General features: G+C 43.0%; 1 long non-coding RNA gene across 9 annotated transcripts in view; it reads right to left on the bottom strand.

Annotated features, from left to right (window-relative positions):
• Positions 1-21,787, bottom strand: part of LOC140479843 (uncharacterized) — a 48,307-nt gene that overhangs the window by 21,007 nt on the left and 5,513 nt on the right. For all 9 annotated transcript variants that reach the window (XR_011961143.1, XR_011961136.1, XR_011961135.1 and 6 more), the window contains exon 4: positions 1,751-1,864. This is a non-coding gene — a long non-coding RNA (uncharacterized lncRNA). The remainder of the gene's footprint in view (positions 1-1,750; positions 1,865-21,787) is intronic.

Raw genomic sequence — 21,787 nt, 5'->3', positions numbered from 1 at the left:
TTGGTATCCTGGGCATAATTTAAATTAATTGGTTAAATTTGAATTGTTGTCAAAACAGCAACCAAAACTTAGGTATCCATTTAACAGCCAATTGTCACATGTATCTATTTTGGAACAGTCCATCTCTTAGCTGCTCTATATACTGGCAGCTGTGACTGTACTTTAAATTCAGAAACACTTTCAATCTTAAAGTGACTATACACTCTTTCAACTTCGTAACAATATATTAATGACTTGGAAGAAAGTTGTGATGCACTGTAGTAAAATTTGTAGACAACACTAAAATAGGTGGAAAGGCATGTTGTGAGAGTGATACATACAGTTTACAGAGAGATATTGATAGGTTAAGGTGGACAAAAATTTGGCAAGTAGAGTATGATTTGGGAAAATACAAAGTTGTTCATTTTAGAAGGAGAAACAAAAAACAGAATATTTAGAAGGGAGAAAAACAAAAAGGCTACATCATAAGTGGACTGGGGGTTAATTGTGCACAAAGCATAGAAAGCTAGTACACAGTTGCAACAGGTAATCAGGAAGGTTGATGGAATGTTGGATCTTATTTCAAAGGAGTTTGAAGTATAAAAGTAGAGGAGTCTTACTGCAACGATATAAGGAACTGGTAAGATTGCATCTGGAGTACTATACGGAATTTTGGCCTCCTTATTTAAGGAAATATATCATTTCATTAGAGGCAGTTCAGAGAAAGTTCACTTGAATAATCCGTGATATTGGAAATTGACTTATGAGCAAAGATTAAGCAGGGTGGAACTCTACTCATTCGAGTTTAGAATAATGAGGTGATCTGACTGAAACGTATCAGATGTTTAAGGGTAAGTGCTGAGAGGATATTTTTCCTCATGCAGTATCTAGGACCTTAAGGAATGGTCTCAGAATATAGGGGTTACAATTTAAGATTGTAATAAGGAAGAATTTCCTCTCTGTGATTCTTTTAGAACTCCTTGCCACAGCGAGCTGTGGAGGCTGAGATGGAAAGATTCTCAATCAGTAGGAGAATCAAAGGGGAAAGGATAGGAGAATGAACATAAGCAATGTCACATCAGCAATGATTCTATTGAATGGTCTACTGCTATTCCTATTTCTTCTGTCTTATTAATCTGCTCAATGATGCTCAGCTTGAGTTTTGCCATGCCCACTCAGCTCTGAACTTATTTGCAGCCTTGTCAAACATGGAAAAAGAGCAGAATCCCAGCATGAGGTGAAACTGACTGCCCTCAACACTACGGCCAATTGGATCAAAAAGGAACCCTAGGAAAAATAAAGTCAATGTGAATCAGTTGAAATTTAGTGTGTTATACAATTATTGTGATTATTGGAGGCCAAAATCTCAGCCTTGTGACTTTGCTGCATGAAATCCCCAGGATGTATACTAGACCCCACCATCTTCGGCTATTTCATCATTGACTTTCCTTTCCTTATTTGGACAATGTGAGCATGTTTATGGATATTTGCACAATGTTCAGCACCATTTCTGATCTCTCAGTACTAAAACAGACTGTCTCAAAATTCAGAAAAACATGCTGATAAATGGCAAGTTCATGCCACAAAACGTCAGGCAATGAAAGAGAATCGGTCTCCCTTGACAGTCACTGGCATTACCATTACTGAATTCCACACAAGTAAGTCACTGACCAAGATGGTAGCTTGACAAGGAATATAAGCTTAACCAGCCTTACAAGTCCAGTAGCTACAAGAGAAGTCCAAATCTGGGAATTCATGTTGAAATACTCACCACCAGATTTCCCAAAGCCTTCTCGCCATCTACAAGACAGAAATTGTGTGCGCTGGAATAATTTCCACTTCTTTGGGTGCAGCTCCAACAAAACTTGCAGAGTTCAACACCAGCCTGGAATGCAGACTTTGATTACTGCTCTATCCACCAGTGTAAACAGTCATTCCTTCTACTACCAGCACACAGAAGCAGTAGTGAGTTCCAACTACAAGATGAATTACATCATCTTTCCAAGTGTCTTTGAACAGCATCATACAAACTTGTGACCTTGAAGGACACAGGCAGCACAGCCTTGAGACCTTCACCACCTGTAAATTCTCCTCCAAGTCAAATACCATCTTAGCTTGTAACCTCTTGTTCTTCCTTCACAGTTGCTCTGTGAAAATTCTGAAACTCCATCCCTCAACAAACTGTGGTATACCTAAACATGGACAGCAATGACTCAAGGGGGCTCACTACCATGTTCTGAAGACAGATAGGGATGTGCAATAAATTGTTAGCCTTGTCGACAATGATCATATTGCACTGAAAATTTAAAAGTAAGTTATTTTTACCTGTGAGGTTTTGCAATTTAATCTTGCCTGCACTCCTGAAATTCTCTCAGCAGAATCTCATTCCTCATTCTATTTACGCTGTTAGTTCCTTCTTAAGTGTCCCAAGAGATGCACCTCCCCTCTTCCACTTGAGTTCTTCTCCACCTTTAGGACATGTTCTATATCCTGGTACCAGACAGGCAACACATTTGTAAATTCTCGTTACTGGTAATAGCAGTATATATCTCTTAGCATACAGTCTGCTATCACTGTCACATTCTTCTTCATTTCTTCTACCTGAATAGGCTCCTGTACCACAGTCCCATGATCAGTTTGCTCATCCACTTAGTAGTTTTTGAACTCAACAAAACAGATAAGCATCAAACTGTGGGAATAGGGCATGGGCTTGCCAGTCAACATGTTCAGGGATTTCAGAAAGCAAAGAGAGGTCAGAGATTGAGCAATAGCTTGTAGAACCAGTGAGATCCAGGACTGCTCCTTGCAGAAGAGGTGTCTTGCTTATGTAATTACCCCCTACATTTATGAAAAACAAAACTTTTTTTATAGAACATGGAGAATGGAACAATTCACATGACAATAAGATGGAGTCAAGGGTCAGATACCTCCAATCTCGTCTATAAAGAGGAATACTGAAAGTAGCCTAAATAAAAACCGGAAGAACTGTGGATGCTGTAAATCAGAAACTGCTGTAAAATTCAGCAAATCTGGCAGCATGGAGATTGGCCCTTCAGCCCAAACTGGTCCATCCTGACCAAAATGTCCATCCACGCTAACCCCATTTCCCTGCACTTGGCCCATATCCTTCTAAACCGTTCCTGTCCATGTATTTGTCCAAATGCCTTTTAAATATTTTAATGTACCTGCCTCAACCACTTCTGCAGACAGCTCATTCCATAAGTGTACCACGCTCTGTGTAAAAAAAGGTTGCCCCTCAGGTTCCCTTTTATTCTTTCTCCTCTAACCTTAAACTGATGCCTTCAGTCCTCAATTCCTCAACCCTGGGAAAAAGGCTGAGTGCATTCACTCTATCCATGCCCGTCATGATCTCTTACATTTCTGTAAGATCCTCCTGTCAGTCTCCTACGTTCTAAAGAAAAAAGTCCTAACTTGTCCAACCTCTCCCTATAACTCAGACCATTGAGTCCTGGCAACATCTTTGTAAATTTCTTCTGCAATCTCCAGTTTAACCACATCCTTCCCAAAGCAAGGTGACCAAAACTGAACACAACACTCCAAGTGTAGCTTCACCAAAATCCTGTACAACTGCAACATAACTTCCCAACTTCTATACTCAATGTCCTGATAGAAGGCCAGTGTGCCAAAAGCCTTCTTTATTGCCCTGTCTACTTGTGACTCTACTTCCAGAGAACCGTGCACCTTCCTCCAAGGTCCCTCTGTTCCACTACACTCCTTAAGGTCCTACCATTCACCATGAAACTCCTACCTTGATTTGACTTTCCAAAATGCCTCACATTTATCTATATTAAACTCCATTTGCCATTTCTCAGCCAACTCTCCCAGCTGATCAAGATCCTGCTGCAATTTCTGATAACCTTCCTCACTGTCCTATCGATACTGCCTATTTTAGTGTCACCTGTAAACTTACTAATCATGCCTTGTACATTCTCATCCAAATCATTGATATAGATAACAAACAGCAATGGGCCCAGCACCAACCCCCGAGCCACACCATTAGTCACAGGCCTCCAGTCCAGCAAGCATCCTTCCACTATTACCCTCTGCTTCCTACCATGAAGCCAATTGTGTATCCAATTTGCCAGCTCCCCCTGGATTCCATGCGAACTAACCTTCCAGAGCAGCCTACCATGTGGAACCATATCAAAGGCCTTACTGAAATCCCCTTTTTATATCTACCGCCCTGCCCTCATCAACCTTCCTGGTCACTTCATCAAAGGACTCTAACATATTTGTGAGGCATTATCTCCCACACACAAAGACATGCTGACTACTCCTAATCAAACGCTATTTTCCAAATGCATGTATATCTTATCTCAGGATCTTCTCAAGTAACATACCTATGACAGTTGTTAGGCTTACTGGTCTATAGTTCCCAGGTTTTACTTTGCAGCCCTTCTTGAATAAGGGCACACACTCGCTACCCTCCAGTCTTCTGGGACCTCACCCATGGCTAACCCATGGCTAACGATGCTGCAAAAATATCAGCCAGGGCCCCCACAATTTCTTCTCTAGCCTCTCGTAGTGTTCTTGGATATATCTGGTTAGGACCATGAGATTTATCCACCTTCATACATTCTAATAGGTCCAACACCTCCTCTACTGTGAAATCGATAGATCATAAGATACCCCAACTAACTTCACCAAGTTCCCAAATTTTCATGTCCTTCTCCATGGTAACCACAGAGGAAAAATATTCATTGAGGACCTTGCCCATCTCCTGTGGTCCACATATGTATGTCCACTTTGGTCCTTGGGCGGTCATATGCTCTTTCTAGTTATTCTTTTTGCTTTAATATACTTACAGATCCTCTTTGGATTCACCCTAATCTTAACCAAGGCTATCTCGTGCCCCTATTTTGCCCTCTTGATTTTCTTCTTCAGTAACTCCTATATCTTTTATATACATCCAGGGATTCCCTTGATCACAGCTACCTGTACCTGAGTAACACGTCCTTTTTTCTGGTCAAAGCCTTAGTATCTCTTGTCATCCAGGGTTCCCTATTCCTGCCAACCTTGCCCTTCACCCTAACAGGAATATATAGACCTTCAACTCCAGTTATCTCACTTTCAAAGGCCTCCCACTTGCCAGAGGTCCCCTTTCCTGCAAACAAACTACACCAATCAACCCCTGCAAGCTCCTTCAGGATTAGTGGTGCTGGAAGAGCACAGCAGTTCAGGCAGCATCCAACGAGCAGCGAAATCGACGTTTCGGGCAAAAGCCCTACATCAGGAATAAAGGCAGTGAGCCTGAAGCGTGGAGAGATACAATAAATGATATTAGTGGATGTGCAGGTCCACATCCATCAAAGTTTTACCTGCATCCATATCCATCAAAGTTTTACCTGCACATCCACTAATATCATTTACTGTATCCGTTGCTCCCGATGTGGTCTCCTCTACATTGGGGAGACTGGGCGCCTCCTAGCAGAGCGCTTTAGGGAACATCTCCGAGACACCCGCACCAATCAACCAAACCGCCCCGTGGCCCAACATTTCAACTCCCTCTCCCACTCTGCCAAGAACATGGAGGTCCTGGGTCTCCTTCACTGCCGCTCCCTCACCACCAGACGCCTGGAGGAAGAACGCCTCATCTTCCGCCTCGGAACACTTCAACCCCAGGGCATCAATGTGGACTTCAACAGCTTCCTCATTTCCCCTTCCCCCACCTCATCCTAGTTTCAAACTTCCAGTTCAGCCCTGTCCCCTTGACTTGTCCGGACTTGTCCGACCTGCCTAGCACCGTTTCCACCTCTCCACTCCACCCTCCCCTCCCTGGCCTATCACCTTCATCTCCTCCCCCACTCACCCATTGTACTCCATGCTACTCTCTCCCCACCCCCACCCTCCTCTAGCTTATCTCTCCACGCTTCAGGCTCTCTGCCTTTATTCCTGATGAAGGGCTTTTGCCCGAAATGTCGATTTCGCTGCTCGTTGGATGCTGCCTGAACTGCTGTGCTCTTCCAGCACCACTAATCCAGAATTTGGTTTTCAGCATCTGCAGTTATTGTTTTTACCCTGCAAGCTCCTGTCTAATTCCATAAAAATTCCCCTTGCCCCAATTTTGTCCCTCTCAAAACTATTTTATAATTAATAGAAGTATGGTCACTGGTCCCAAAGTCCTCCCCCACTGCCACCCCAGTCACCTGATTTGCCCCATTTCCCAAGAGTAGGTTGAGTTTTGCCCCTTCCCTGGTAGGACCTCTATATACTGCTTGAGGAAACTTTCCTGAATGCACTAACCAAGTTCCACCCCGTCTAGGCCCTTAATGCTATGGCAGTCCCAGTCTATGTTAGGAAAACTAAAATCCCCTACTATGACAACCCTATTGCTCCTGCAAGTCTCCCCAGTTGACCTGCACATTTGTTCCTCTAATTCCCATTAACTATTTGGGGGTCTGCAGTGCAAACCCAATAATGTCACCACCCCCTTTTTATTTCTTTGCTCCCCACCCACAAAGCCTCATGTTATTTCATCTGACTACTGCTGTGATACTCATCTTAATCAAAAATACAATTCCCCTTCCCTTCTTTCCACCACCTCTGTCCCGCCTAAACCACCTGTACCTCTGATTTAGAGGAGCTGGTGCTGGACTGGGGTGGACAAAGTTAAAAATCACACACCAGGTCATAATCCAACAGGTTTATTTGACAGCACTAGCTTTCAAAGTGCTGCTTCTTACCACCTGATGAAGAAGCAGTGCTTCGAAAGCTAGTGCTTCCAAATAAACCTGATGGACTATAATCTGATGTTGTGTGATTTTTAACTTTGTCCACCTGTATCCTGGCACATTAAGCTGCCAATCCTGTCCCTCCCTTAGCCATGTTTCTGTAATGGCTATATTCTCCCAGACCTATGTACCTATCCACACCCTGAGTTCATTGGCCTTATCTGTCAGCCCTCTTGCATCTGTAAAGAGAAATCAGAGTTAATGTTTCAGGTCAAGTGACCCTTACTCTGAACCTCTGAAAGTAGCCTGCTTGTCTGAACAGGATAATAAATATAAAGTACCTCCTGGAAAACCCCTGAGAAAACATTTGATTTCTCCTGTGAATTAAACAGCAACTGACATCTTAATGCCTAGATACTGGTGGACAATAACCATGAGGACTTAGTGGCTGCAGAAAGAAATTCCATAGAATAGAGACTACAATAGAAAGAGGGAGGACTTGGCTAAAGTAGACGGAAACAAAGATTTTAAGCCGAGAGTTGACAAGCAGTGGAGGACTTTCAAAGCAATTTTTCAAAGCGCTCAACAGAAGTATATTCCAGTGATAAGGAGGAACTGTAAGAAAAGGGATAATCTGCCACAGGTGGCTAAGGAAATAAGGGAGGCTATCAAATTGAAAGAGAGGGCATACAAAGTGGCCAAATACAGCACAAAACTAGAAGACTGGGAAAACGTTAAAGGCCAACAGAAAGCCACAAAAAGAGCTATAAACAAAAGTAAGATAGAACATGAAGAAAAATTAGTACAGAATATAAAGACAGATAGCAAAATTTTCTCTAAATATATAAAACAAAAAGGAGTGGCTAAAGTAAATGTTGGTCCTTTAGAGGATGAGAAGGGGCATTCAGATACGGGATACGATGAAATGGCTGAGGCATTGACAGGCATTTTGTGTCGGTCTTCACAGTGGAGGACGTGAAAAACATACCAGCAATTGACCAGGAAACTAAGGTAGGTGAGGTCCTAGAAACAATCATTATCACGAAAGAGGCAATGTTGGGCAAGCTAATGGAGCTAGAGGCAGACAAGTCTCCTGGCCTTGATGGAATGCATCCCAGGGTACTAAAAGAGGTGGTGAGAGAAATAGCAAATACGCTCGTGGTAATTTCCCAAAATTCGCTGGACTCTGGGGCAGTCCCAGCAGATTGGAAAAACAAATTGTGACGCCACTGTTTAAAAATGGAGTTGGACAAAAGATAGCGAATTATAGACAGTTAGCTTAACCTCTAAGTGGGGAAGATGCTTGAGTCTATTGTCAAAAAATATATAGCAGGGGACCTCGATAGAAATTGTCCTGTTGGACAGATACAGCATGGATTGATGAACGGCAAGTCATGCTTAATAAATCTTTTGGAATTCTGTGAAGACATTACAAGCAAGGTGGACAACGGAGACCCAGTGTATGCATGTATCTAGATTTCCAAAAGACCTTCAAAAAGGTGCCACACAAGAGGCTGCTGCATAAAATAAGGATGTATGGCATTATGGGTAAAGTATTAGCATGGATAGAGGTTTGGTTGACTAACAGGAAGCAAAGAGTGGGGATAAATGAGTGCCATTCCGGCTTACAATCAGTGACTAGTGGCGTTCCTCAAGAATCGGTGTTGGGACCTCAACTATTTACAATTTATATTGATGATTTGGAGTTGGGGACCACGTGTAGCGTGTCAAAATTTGCAGATGACACTAAGATGAGTGGCAGAGCCAAGTGTACAGAGGACTGTGAAATTTTGTAAAGAAACATAGATACATCCAGTGAGTGGGCAAAGGTCTGGCAGATGGAATACAATGTTAATAAATATGGTCATCCATTTTGGTAGGAGTAACAGTAAAAAGGATCATTACTTTAATGGTAAAAAGTTGCAGCATGCTGCTATGTGGAGGAATCTGGGTATCCTTGTGCATGAATCACAGAAGGCTGGTCTGCATGTACAACAAGTAATTAGGAAGGCAAATTAAACTTCATCCTTTATTGCTAAAGGGATTGAGTTTAAAATCAGAGAGGTAATGTTGCAACTATACAAGGTGCTGGTGAGACCACACCCGGAGTACTGTGTGCAGTTTCGGTCTCCTTACTTGAGAAAGGATGTACTGGCATTAGAGGGGGTGCAGAGGAGGTTCACTCGGCTGATTCTGGAGTTGAGGGGGATGGCTAATGAGGAGAGACTGAGTAGACTGGGATTATATTCATTGGAATTTAGAAGAATGAGGGAGATGTTATAGAAACATATAAAATTATAAAGGGAATAGATAGAAGTAGTGAGGATGTTGCCATTGGCAGGGTGAAACTAGGACAAGAGGGAATAGCCTCAAAACCAGGGGGAGCAGATTTAGGACTGAATTGAGAAGGAACTTCTTCACCCAGAGGGTTTTTAATCTATGGAAGTCCTTGCCTAGTGAAGTAGTAAAAGTTTTAAAGCTAAGGTAGATTTTTTTTTAAACAATAAAGGAATTAAGGAATACAGTGACAGGGTGGGTAAGTGGATCAGAGTCGACGAAAAGATCAGCCATGATCTTATTGAATGGCAGAGCAGGCTCAAAGGGCTGGACGGCCTACTCCTGTTGGTAGTTCTTATGTTCTTATAAATGGGTGTGAAGAAAAAAAAAATTCTGTCACAAAGAAATGTAAATGGCTCAGAGACAAATGCTACTGCAGGACAATTCTAACATCATCAGGGCCCATCCACTGGGCAGTGGGAAAACTGTTACCATGGTCACATTACTCAGACCAGCTTGTGAAAAGGAATATTTATTATTACATATCTTGAAGCACCAGAAACCAGTCTAGGAGGTACAGTGACTACAGAGGGAAAAGATCACATCCAGCAAAGGCCCCTCCTTAGAATTCACTAAGAGCAAGTTAAGTGACTATTTTTTCGGAATTGGTTTGCAGACTCAAGTCAGACCTTCAACTGAGGGACTCAGCTTCACCTCGACTGGAACAAAAACTTGTGGCTGCGAGGAATAGGTTACTGTAATAAACTTGCAACCTCTATTTTCTTCAGTGAACCAAAGGAAATCATCAGGCCTGCAATGTTTCCAGCTTCCAGTTTTTTCAAATCTAAGTAGTTACTTCTTAGACCCTTTAAACAACTAAGTGCATGCCACTTCTTTTATATTTGCCTCTTCCAATATTAATGCATAGTGAGTGGGTGCTATTGCGATTACATTCGGTTGTTGAGAAATAAACAACTTTTTTCCATTTTTATAAGAACTGTCCTGTTTCTGTTCTTAAAAGTCACAGCTCACATAGGGTTAAATACTGCTTCTTTAAAACACATTTTGTCTTCTGTACACCCAGTACTAGCTTTTGCTCACACTTTTTGTTTCTCTGTTTCAGCTTGCAGAGTTTAATTTTCCAAACCCATCCCATCCCCACACCCCGAGTTCATGCTTGACATTCTCTTCCACAATTCAAACTAGAATTATCTTTCACCATCCCTTCACCCTTCACTATCCTTCTCTTTAGCTCCCTCATTTAATGCTAGTTCGCTCATTTATCCCGCATAATATTCCTAATTTCTTAATTCTTCTCAAAAATGTTACTCCTTCAGCCTTCATATCTTATTTTCCCCTAATTGATGCTGTAATTAACTCGGAGAAACTAAGGACTGCAGATGTTGGAGATCAGAGTCGAAAAGTGTGACACTGGAAAAGTACAGCAGGTCAGGCAACAACCGAACAGGAGAATCGACATTTCAGGCATAAGCCGTTCATCAGGAAAGTAATTAACTTATCTATTCTAGATTGATCCAGGAATAGGAACGTAGCTGCCACAGCCTATGGCCATTGCAGAACATAGATTTTTCAAATGATAGAGTCAGTAATAGAGTCAAAGAGATGTACAGCATGGAAACAGATCCTTCGGTCCAAATCGTCCATGCCCACCAGATATCTTAACCTAATCTACTCCCACTTGCCAGCACTTGGTCCATATCCATCTAAACCCTTTCTATTCATATACCGATCCAGATGCCTTTTAAATGTTGTCATTGTACCAGCTGCCACCATTTCATCTGGCAGCTCATCCCATACACGCACCACCCTCTGTGTTAAAAGGCTGCCCCACAAGTCCCTTTTAAATCTTTTCCTTCTCACCCTAAACCTATGCCCTCTAGTTCTGGACTCCCCCACCCAAGGTAAAAGACCTTATTTATTTACCCTATCCATGTCCCTCATGATTTTATAAACCTCTATGAGTTTTCATAAATATAGCTTCTTATCGATTTTATTGAGCTCATCTTAGATTAGATTGTTTGTGGTGCCTTCGCAGCTGGGGGCATTCTTGAGGAACTAGCTTTCAAGGCTAGATATTTTCTAATCAATCTGTTCAGTTAGGATTTGAACTCAAGCTTTCTGGCTCAAAAATAGGAACACTATCATTGCATGACAAGTGCCCTCATTTTCAGGTGATTGACACTGGGAAGCTAATATCACTCTTATTGATCTGATCAAAAAGTGTAGACAACTGCCATAATTCTAGGACTGTATATCATTTAAATAGTGGGCACTGCTAGAACTTGACTTTTTTTTTACTTGTTCCTGGGAAATGAACTTATTTACCATCCCTAGTTGCTCTTAAGATGGTAGGGTACTGCCTTCCTGAATCATTGCAGGCCATTTGTTGTAGGTACTGTATAGTGTACTGTTAATGTTTAATTTTTTAATTAGTTATGTCCCTCGATAAAAAAACAGTTTTGCTCCAGATTTTATGGGGGACAAAAACAACTCTTGCAAACTATTCTTGAGGTTGCAATAAATGAATCCTGGTAGGAAGAGTGTGACAGTGAGGAAAAATAGAAAGACACAATCAACAGGTCCCCAAGACACAAATGTTCACATCAAAAGCAAATGGTTGGCATTTATGCACATGATAGTAACTAGGAAGGAGCACTTGAGTTAATTTAGTGTTTTCTAGCACCTCTACCACTCCCTTGCTGAGGTAAACAGTATAAACAAGGGGAGGGGGGCATCTGTCAGGAAATATAATTAGGTAAAGGTGTGCAATTTGCATTGGGAAGCAAACAGAGCATTTGGGTGCGGGCTATAACTTTGAGGTTTTACAGCCACGAAACGTTGACAGGGTGGAAGGAGGCTGTAAGCAAAATAATTTATGTAGTGTTTTGTGATGATCATAATAAGATTGTAAGACATAGGAGCAGAATTAGGTCATTCAGCCCTGGAGTCTGCTCTGTCATTCAATCATGGCTGACAAGTTTCTCAACCCCATTTTCCCACTTCCTCCCTGTAACCCTTGATTTCCTTGATACTCAAGAACCTATCTAGCAGAGTCTTAAATACACTGCATGACCTGGCCTCTGTAGCCTTTTCTCCTTCTCAGTTCTAAAAGGTGTTCCCTTTACTCTAAGACTATGCCTTCGGGTCCTAGTCTCTCCTACCAATGGAAACATCTTCCCAACATCTACTCTGTCCAGGCCCTTCAATATTCTTTTTGTTTCAAATTAGATCCCCCCTTTTTCCTTCTCAACTCCATCGAGTATAAACCCAGAGTGCTCAAATGTTCTTTATAATGTTAAATTTTTCATTCCTGGAACTATTCTTGTGAACCTCCTCTGAACATGCTCCAGGGCCAGTACATCCTTTCTGAGATATCAGGCCCTAAACTGCGCACAATATTCCAAATGTGGTCTGACCAGAACCTTATAAAGCCTCAGAAATATATCCCTGTTTTGATATTCAAGTCCTCTCAAAATAAATACCAACTTTGCATTTGCCTTCCTAACTACTGAACCTGCAAGTTTCCCTTGAGAGAATCCTGGATTAGAACTCCCAAGTTTCTTTGCACTTCAGACTTCTGAAATTTCTCCCCATTTATAAAATACTTCGTGCCTCTATTCTTCCCAGCAAAGTTGCATTCTCTCTGCCACTTCTTTGCCCATTCTCCTAACTTGTCCAAATGCCTCTCCACCTCAATGCTACCTGCCCCTCTACCTATTTAGATCATTAATGTATAAAATGAAAAGTTGTGGTCCCAACACTGAGCCTTGCAGAACACCACTTGTCACCAGTTGCCATTCTCAGAAGGAGCCTTTTATCCCCACTCTCTGCTTTCTGTCAGACAACCAAGCTTCTACACAAATACACGATTGTAAGATACAGAATTTATAGCAAAAGTTTACAGTGTGATGTAACTGGAATTCTACATTGAAAAATACCTTGATTGTTTGTTAAGTATCTCATCTGTTAGAATGACCATGTTAGTTTCACTTCTTTCATATGTAAATTGCAAAACTTTTGCAAAAATTACAATTTCTACTGAACTTTAATAATTTGTATCACCCCAGACAATTTATTGAAGGTGTTCGCACCCTCGTGTGCCGCTGTCTGTGCCATAATGTTTAGACTGATACTAATCTAAAAAATATAACAGAATCTTACATGAATTCATGCAGTTTTTGAGCAAAGTACAATGTAACTCTGCAAGTACAAATTCACCCCACAAACTTGTGTGTGTGTGTGTGTAGGGTGGTGGTGGTGGGGGTGGCGGGGGTGTCTGTAAGAGAGTGTAAAGGGGTATTAGCCTGTGAGAGAGACAGATAAGAGACAGACTCTGTGTGTGTGTGTGTGTGTGTGTGTGTGTATGTGTGTGTGTGTGGGGGGGGGGGGGGGGGGGGGAGGGAAGAGTGCAATGCGGTCACCTGTAGCATGACATGAACCCACCATGGACTACTCTATATTATCTGTCTCATTCTTGGACACATGCATCTCCATCAAGGATGGACACCTCAGCAACTTACTCTACTGCAAACCTACAGATTACCTCACATTTCTACACTTCTCCAGCTTCTACCCAAAACATATTAAAACAGCCAACCCCTATGGACAAGTCCTACACATACACAGGAACTGTTCAGATGGGGAGGAACATGACAGGCACCTGGAAGTACTCAAGGATGCCCTCATATGAACAGGGTGTGATGCTCAACTCATCAACTGCCAGTTCCAACGTGCCACAGCAAGGAACCGTAATGACTTCCTCAGGAGACAGACACATGCTGCAACCAACAGTGTACCCTTTGTTGTCCAGTGCTTCCCAGGAGCCAAGAAACTATGCCATGTTCTTCACAGCCTGCAACACATTATCAATGAGGATAAGCACCTCGCCAAGGCCTTCCCCACACCTCCACTGCTCGCCTTTAAACTACCACCAAAACCTCAAACAGATCATTGTTCATAGCAAACTGCCCATCTTTCAGGACAATTCCATACAACCTTATCATGGTGGACGCTGCAAGACATGTCAGCGTGTGGACATGGATACCAGCATTACACCATGTATGTGGCAGGTACTCATGAGACTCAGCCAACGTTGTCTATCTCATACGCTGCAGGCAAGAATGCCCTGAGGCATGGTACATTGCTACAGCAACGGATGAATGGGCACCGCACAACAGACCGGAGTGTCTCCCTCCCAGTTGGAGGGCAGTTCAGCGGTCCGGGACATTCGACCTCAGACCTTCAGGTGACCATCCTCCAAGGCAGACTTCAGGACAGGCAGCAGCGAAAGTGGCCGAGCAGCAACTGATAACTAAGTTTGGTACCCATAGGGAGGGCCTCAACCGGGACCTCGGGTTCATGTCACACTACAGGTGACCCCCATTGCACTGCACACACTCTCTCTCTCACACAGACTTATAGCCTTTTACACTCTCACAGACACTCACAACCCCCTTCCGCCCTGCTCCCCCGCCCTGCCCTTTCAACACACACACACACACACACACACACACACACACATATAGATTTGAGAGGTGAATTTGTATTTGCAGAGTTACATTGCACTTTGCTCAAAAACTGCATGAATCCATATAAGATTCTGTTCATTCATACTTTAGATTAGAATCAGTCTAAATATTATGGTACAGACTGCAGCACACGAGGATGCTAATACCTTCAATACATTATCTAGGCTGACAGCAATAATTAAAAAGTTACATTCTCAAGTGAACTTTTTTTAAAAAAAGTTTTGCAATTTACACATGAAAGAAGTGAAATAACATGGTCATTCTAACAGATGAGATACTTAAAAAACAATCAAGGTATTTTTCAAAGTATAATTTCACTTACATCACACTGTTAACTTGTGCTATAAATTCTGTGTCTTACAATCGTGTACTCGACAACCACCTGATGAAGGAGCAGCGCTCTGAAAGCTAGTGCTTCCAATTAAATCTGTCGGACTATAACCTGGTGTTGTGTGATTTTTAATCCAGTAACCCTGCATTTCTGATGGCTAGTCCATCTAGCCTGCAGAGGATGGGAAATGTATCATGGCCAACCGACCTAATCTGGTCTCTACCCCCTCACCCAGAAGCTTTGTAGTCTCAACACCCCTACCCACTAGCCGCCTGGTCTCATAAAACACACTCCTGTGTAGCCTTGGTCTCAATTTGTAATGTACACAAACCCCATGCCCTCAACCGGTTCCTCTTGCCTTGTCCCAATATTTGTTGACAGCATCGGTTGGCCAGCTTTTGGTAACTTTCCTTCCAAGACTTTACCTTTATCCCCCTCCATCCACGCATCAATGAATTTAATACACGTTGTGACGTTAAACACTTCTTCCGCCACCTCCGAGCTTATTTTTTCAATCAGAACTCCTGCCCACCTTCTGAGGACCCCTTCGCACGCTTCCAACATACTCCATCCACCTGGACACCCCATGCAGGCCTATTACCCACCCTCGATCTCTTCATTTCCAACTGCCGCCAAGACATTAACCGCTTCAACCTGTCTACCCCACTCCAGCCTCTCACCCTCACAACGCGCAGCCCTCCACTCTCTCTGCTCCAAACCCAACCTCACCATCAAACCAGCGGATAAAGGAGGTGCAGTGACAGTTTGGTATACTGACCTCGACAGCGCTGAAGCCAGATGCCAACTCAAAGACACATCCTCATACCGCTCCCTCGACGATGACCCCACCTTCCATCACCAAACCATCAGGTCCCAGACCATACATAACCTCATCACCTCAGGAGATTTCACACTCTCAGCTTCCAACCTCGTAGTCCAGAAACCCCGTACTGCCCGACTCTACCACCTTCCAAAGATCCACAAGCCTGACCACCCTGGCCAACCCATTGTCTCAGCATGTTCCTAACCCACTGAACTCATTTCTACCTACCTCGATACTGTCCAAACCCCCCCCCAGTCCAGGAACTCCCCACATATGTTCGAGAAACCACCCACACCCTCCACCTTCTCCAAGACTTCGGTTTCCCCGGCCTCCAATGCCTCATCTTCACCATGGACATCCAATCCCTCTACACCTCCATCCGCCATGACCAGGGCCTCCAAGCCCTCTGTTTCTTCCTCTCCCAACGTCCCCAACAGTACCCTTCCACTGACACTCTCATTCGTGAATTGGCTGAACTGGTCCTCACCCTTAACAATTTCTCCTTTGAATCCTCCACTTCCTCCAGACCAAAGGGGTAGCCATGGGCACCCGTATGAGCCCCAGATATGCCTATCTCTTTGTCGGCTACATAGAACAGTCCATCTTCTGTAGTTACATTGGCACCACTCCCCAACTCTTCCTCTGCTACACTGATGACTGCATCACGTCACCTTGTGCTCCCATGCGGAGGTTGAGTAGTTCATCAACTTCACCAACACATTCAACCCTGACCTTAAATTCACCTGGACCATCTCTGATACCTCCACCCCCTTCCTGGGCCTCTCCATCTCCAATGATGACCGACTTGACACTGACATTTTTTTTTTTTACAAACTCACCGACTCCCTCCCTTCCTGCAAAAATGCTATCCAGTATTTCCAATTCCTCCACCTCTGCCGTATCACACCAGATGGCCTCCTTCTTTAAAGACCGCAATTTCCCTTCCCACGTGGTTGAAGATGCCCTCCAATGCATCTCATCTACATCCTGCACCTCCACCCTCAAACCCCACCCCTCCAACTGTAACAAGGACAGAACCCCCCTGCTCCTCACCTTCCACCCTACCAACCTTTGCATAAACCGCCAACATTTCCGTCAGCTCCAAACAGACCCCACCATCAGGGATATATTTCCCTTCCCACCCATTTCCGCTTTCCACAAAGACCGTTCTCTCCGTGACTACCTGGTCCAACGTGCCCCAACAACCTACCCTGTCCTCCTGGCACCTTCACCTGCCACCGCCGGAATTGCAAAACTGCACCCATGCTCTCCTTTCACCTCCATCCAAGGCCCCAAAGGAGCCTTCCACATCCATTAAAGTTTCACCTGCAATCCACTGTGAGAAACAGAACTCACTCACAAATCAATCAGCCTGAGACAAAGCCTTGGAAACAAGAACAATTTATTACAGTCTTGCAAGTACCGGACACTTCTGCAATCAAGCAGAAATGCGTGCCAAAACAGAGCCTGTTAGCTTTCTTATTCAGTTTACAAGTTGCGGAATCACGCCTCCCGTTTCCCATCCTATCATAAGCCGATTACCTCACTCGTTAGTTATTCTCTTATCTGGCCATCCTGCTGTCCTTGTCTGCATTCTTTGTTCCTTATTTGTTACAGCTTGTTCTTTTATCCAGTTTCTCTTATCATACTATAAGCTTTATTGTAAAATGCCCCTGCTGCTTCTTTTTATGGTCAGCTACAACCCTTCATAGTTATTTCCTAGCTTAAAACTATTTTCTTTAAAAGACTCTCTACATTCATTAAAGTCTTACCCTTAAGTATGCTACATGCTACAAGAATTCCGCGACCGTTTGTATAATGTTCCCCTTCCCTTCCCCCCACTACACCCCCTCCCCCACCTGCAAAAACAACATTTCTAATCTCTCACAATTTCCCCTTTTTCTTTTTCTCTAACTGTTGTTTCTGCACTTATTAAGTCTCCTTTAATTCATTTTCTTATGTTCTGCCCTCTTACGTCTTTTGGCGATGAGGTTCACAATCTTATATTTTACATTTATGTTGTTCATCCCTTGAACTCTAGAAGCATTCTTTGACTTTCTCTTTGTTGCATATCACCTGCTGATTTTAAAAGCATCTGATGATTTATTTGGGTTCCTTAGCCAAAGGATGTCATCAGTCGGCTCATTACCCATTTTAGGACATTGAACCCTACCACCGGACCCGCTAATATCAATAATCCATAGATAGCTAGATTGACTAACCACCTTCCCCAACCAGTCAATTCTCAATTCCCAATTCCCCATTCTCATCCTTTATCGTTCTGGTACCGATTAGCGGCCTCCCTTATCTTGGCGATTTTGTCTTGCACATGTTTGGAGATATCAGTAATGTTAGAGAAGACCTCAGGTATGTACGTACAACATTCCTCTCCAATTAGAGCACAGGCACCACCCTTCTCTGCTAGAATATAGTCAAGAGCCATTCTATTCTGAAGAGTCGTTAGCCTCGTGGCAATTGTTAGAAGTAACTTTAATAAGATTTAGATGAGACCACCAAAACTGGAAACAAGACAATTTATTCTACGATCTTGCAAGAAAGGGCATCAAATGCAGAAGCAAATGAGCAATGAACATTCAAACTAGTACACAGTTATACTTTTGAGCTGCATGAGGTCACCTCTTCTGACTCCTGCATTACCCAATCAACTTTATTCTTTGACTAACTTGCGAGCCGCTCTTATTATTCCCCCCCCCCTCTAAGTTGGCGACCCTTCCCTCTGTAAGTGCTGACATAAGGAAGATTTTGCTAAACTTGGATCTTGATGTTCCTTTCACTTAATCTGTTTGCTTGTAACATCTTCCATTGTTCATAGGTACATTCCATTCTTGAACATACATTTTAACAATGTATCTTTTTGTGCCTAGTTTATGCGTTTCGGCTATCTCAGCTATTTTGCTGAAACTATTATTTAAGACATTATGACAAATGAAATTATTTGCTTTAATAATTCTGCACTAAAGTTAGTACTCAATTATACATTAAAGATAAAGACACATTTCCTTAATGCTTGCTTAACTGAGATTTTTCTTGTACCCCTTTTCTGCACATACACACTCTTGCTTTTCTATTTCTGCAAATACAACACTTCCCCATTTCTTACAACTCCATTTCTTTTTTTTACCATTTGTTGTTTTTGCAATTTTATTTTCTGCCCTCTTTTCACCCTATGGTGTCGAGGTTCACAATCTTGCCATTTCTGTCCTTCTAAGTCTGTCTCTTTTCAAACTCTAGGAGTAATCTGCGACTCTCTCTTTCTTGCACTTGTGCTATTGTCATGACCATCATTGATTGTTGTCCTCCCAAAGACATTACCAGCTTAGTCATTATCCACTTTAACACATTAAATCCTCTAAGTAAACCTACAATTATTAGTAACACATAAATGCCTACATTAACTAACCATTTTCCCCAACCGGTCAGTCTCCAGTCACCCCATCCCCATCCTTCAACTTTTCGGAGTTCATCCCCAATTTCTCTTATCTTGCTTATATTTTTCTTTACTATTTCTGCCTTATCTTCCACTATTGAAGAGGTGTCTGGGATGAGGATGCAGCATTCCTGACCAATCAGAGCACAGGTTCCCCCTTTCTCGGCCAAAAGATAGTCTAAAGCCATTCGATTCTGTAAAGCTGTTAGTCTTGTGGCAATCATTTCGGTGGTTATGGCCGATATTTGGGATTGAGTTTCTCCCAATGTGCCGGCGGTATCATTAATTAAATTTTCAAGGGCAGCCGCCAGTTTCTGTATTTTTACCCCTGCCCTTACAGCACCGTAGTTTGGGAATAGTGTCCACAACAGATGGTGTCCTTCAGAGTCTCTTGGGCCTTACATTTTATTACCCCTCCTTTCTCAGGTTGTGCTCATGTTTTTCTAATCGGAGGTGGAGGAACTATAAAAGCGAGGTAACAGCAGCCACTCCATCCTTTCAGACTTTGAGGCAGTGTTTCATCAACATCATAACATGCATGCATTCCTATACATTCGGTCACGCGAATGCATTCTTCCCCGGAAACAAATGGACAGGCCCTCAGGCCGCATACCCAATATATTCCGTTTAATATAAGGAAACAGTCGTGGCAGTGGCTTGGCTGGTGTAGACACAAGACGATTTTCCTAATTGGAAGGGTGCGGCGTTATTCTGATTACAGAAACAGGTGGTATTTACTACTCCTTTCGGTGGGGAAACTCTAAGGCCATTGATAGCACCCTGGGTTTTCGGAGCTGGTCTAGGGGACCATCCCGCAAAGTTATATTCACCCTTGTTAAAACTCCACTTTGTTTCATTTGAGACCTAGTCAAATTGTTGTACATCGTACACTTCTCTTTTGGGGAGCGGTATTACCGAGGGATCCCAGATTCGCCATGGTGTGGGACCTCTGCACAGACCCAACAGTCAGCAAGTCCCTCTTGTTTAGCATAATTTTGGCATAGTGTAGTGAAGTGATTTTTTCCGCTGCCTTGAACAGTTAGTACTACTAACATTACAATACTATACCAGTATCCACTCATCTCTGAACCCTGCCTACCGCCGTCTCAATCTTTAGGCGCCAGGGAGAAGTGAGTCCACGCAACCCTTACAAACAATATTTATATCAAACGTTAAAAGAGTAAAAGAGTCTTTTATCTCAGTTCATTCCTTCTTTCTCAGCTTAACTTTCAGAGAGTTGTCTGTAGGATGAGCGTGCCACTCCGCCAATGGGGCTTTCACAGGACCTTTGACGCGAGTGTGATGACTCCACCCTTTCTCAGCAGTCCAGATAGCTGCCTCAGTGGTGAGGAGGGTTAGGAATGGTCCCTCCAAGCTCGGGTGGGGTTTGGTATCTTTCCAAGTCTTGATCAGGACCCAATCACCCGGCTGTATACAGTGTGCTGCAAATTCGAGCGGCGGTATCTGTACCAACAAGCCTTTATTCCTAAGAATAGATAATGAAGAACCAAGTGCCACAATGTAATTTTTCAAAAACTTGTCATTAAACTCAGCTGTAGGCACCTCTCCTTTCCCTCCTAGGAATGGTAGCCCAAACATCATTTCATAAGGAGAAAGGCCGATATCGCGCCTTGGGGCAGTCCGAATGCGCAATTGCACAATACGTAAACATCTGGTCCATGATAATCGAGTCTCTAGGACTAGTTTAGATAATTGCTTCTTTATGGTCTGATTCATTCATTCCACCCTCCCAGAGGAGGGTGGGTGCCAAGGGGTGTGCAATTCCCAAGAGATCTCTAATCTTGCCATTACTTCTTGCAAGATATTGGAAGTAAAATAGCCACCTTGGTCTGAGTCAATACTTTCCACTATTCCATATCGTGGGATAATATGTTCAAGGAGGGTTTTCACCACTCCTTTTGAGGTGGCTGACAACATTGGGAAAGCTTCCACCCACCCGGTTAAATGGTCTACTAGTACTAACAGGTACTTCTGTTTTCCCACTGGGGGTAGTTCGGTGCAATCCACCTGTATACTTTGGAAGGGTCTCAACCCTGGGTTTCTTCCTCCTTTGAGCCCTTCCCTTACTATTTTCTTATTGATCTTTTGACAAGTTATACATCCTGTGCATATTTGTTTGCCAACGTATATATTCCCTTACATCCATATTTTCTTAATACTGTGTCACACATGGCTTGGGAATCCCAATGACTACCCTGGTGTAAGGTGGCTAAGATGTTTCTCATGACTGCTTTACTCAGTAATTCCCTCCCATCCGGGAGGATCCACTTTCCTTCAGTTGTCTTAGTGGCTCCTATTCCTTGGAACTCTTTTTCTTCTTCTTCTGTGTATATGGGGTTCACGGGGAAAGAGTCAACTAAGGGTATAAGAATCTGTATCCTTGTTACTGTATGGTTCATAGCTGCCTCTTTGGCTATCTCGTCTGCTAGCCAGTTTCCCTTTCTGATGTCCGTTTATATGAACTATCGCTATTTCTTTCGGGAGTAACAGGGATTCCAGCACTTGTTTTATCAATTCCTCATGAGCTAGCTCTTTTCCTCTGCTATTTATCAGTCCTCTCTCTTGCCAAATTTTTCCAAAGGTATGTACCACTCCAAACGCACATTTGGAGTCTGTACATACTGTTCCTTTTATTTGTTTTCTAAGGTTCTGAGAGCTCTTTCTAGG

The sequence above is a fragment of the Chiloscyllium punctatum genome, chromosome 7 (genome assembly GCF_047496795.1).
Source record: "Chiloscyllium punctatum isolate Juve2018m chromosome 7, sChiPun1.3, whole genome shotgun sequence".
Classification (NCBI taxonomy): domain Eukaryota; kingdom Metazoa; phylum Chordata; class Chondrichthyes; order Orectolobiformes; family Hemiscylliidae; genus Chiloscyllium; species Chiloscyllium punctatum.
The sequence above is the reverse complement of the archived record's forward strand: the minus strand, read 5'-3'. Positions and strand labels throughout refer to the sequence as shown.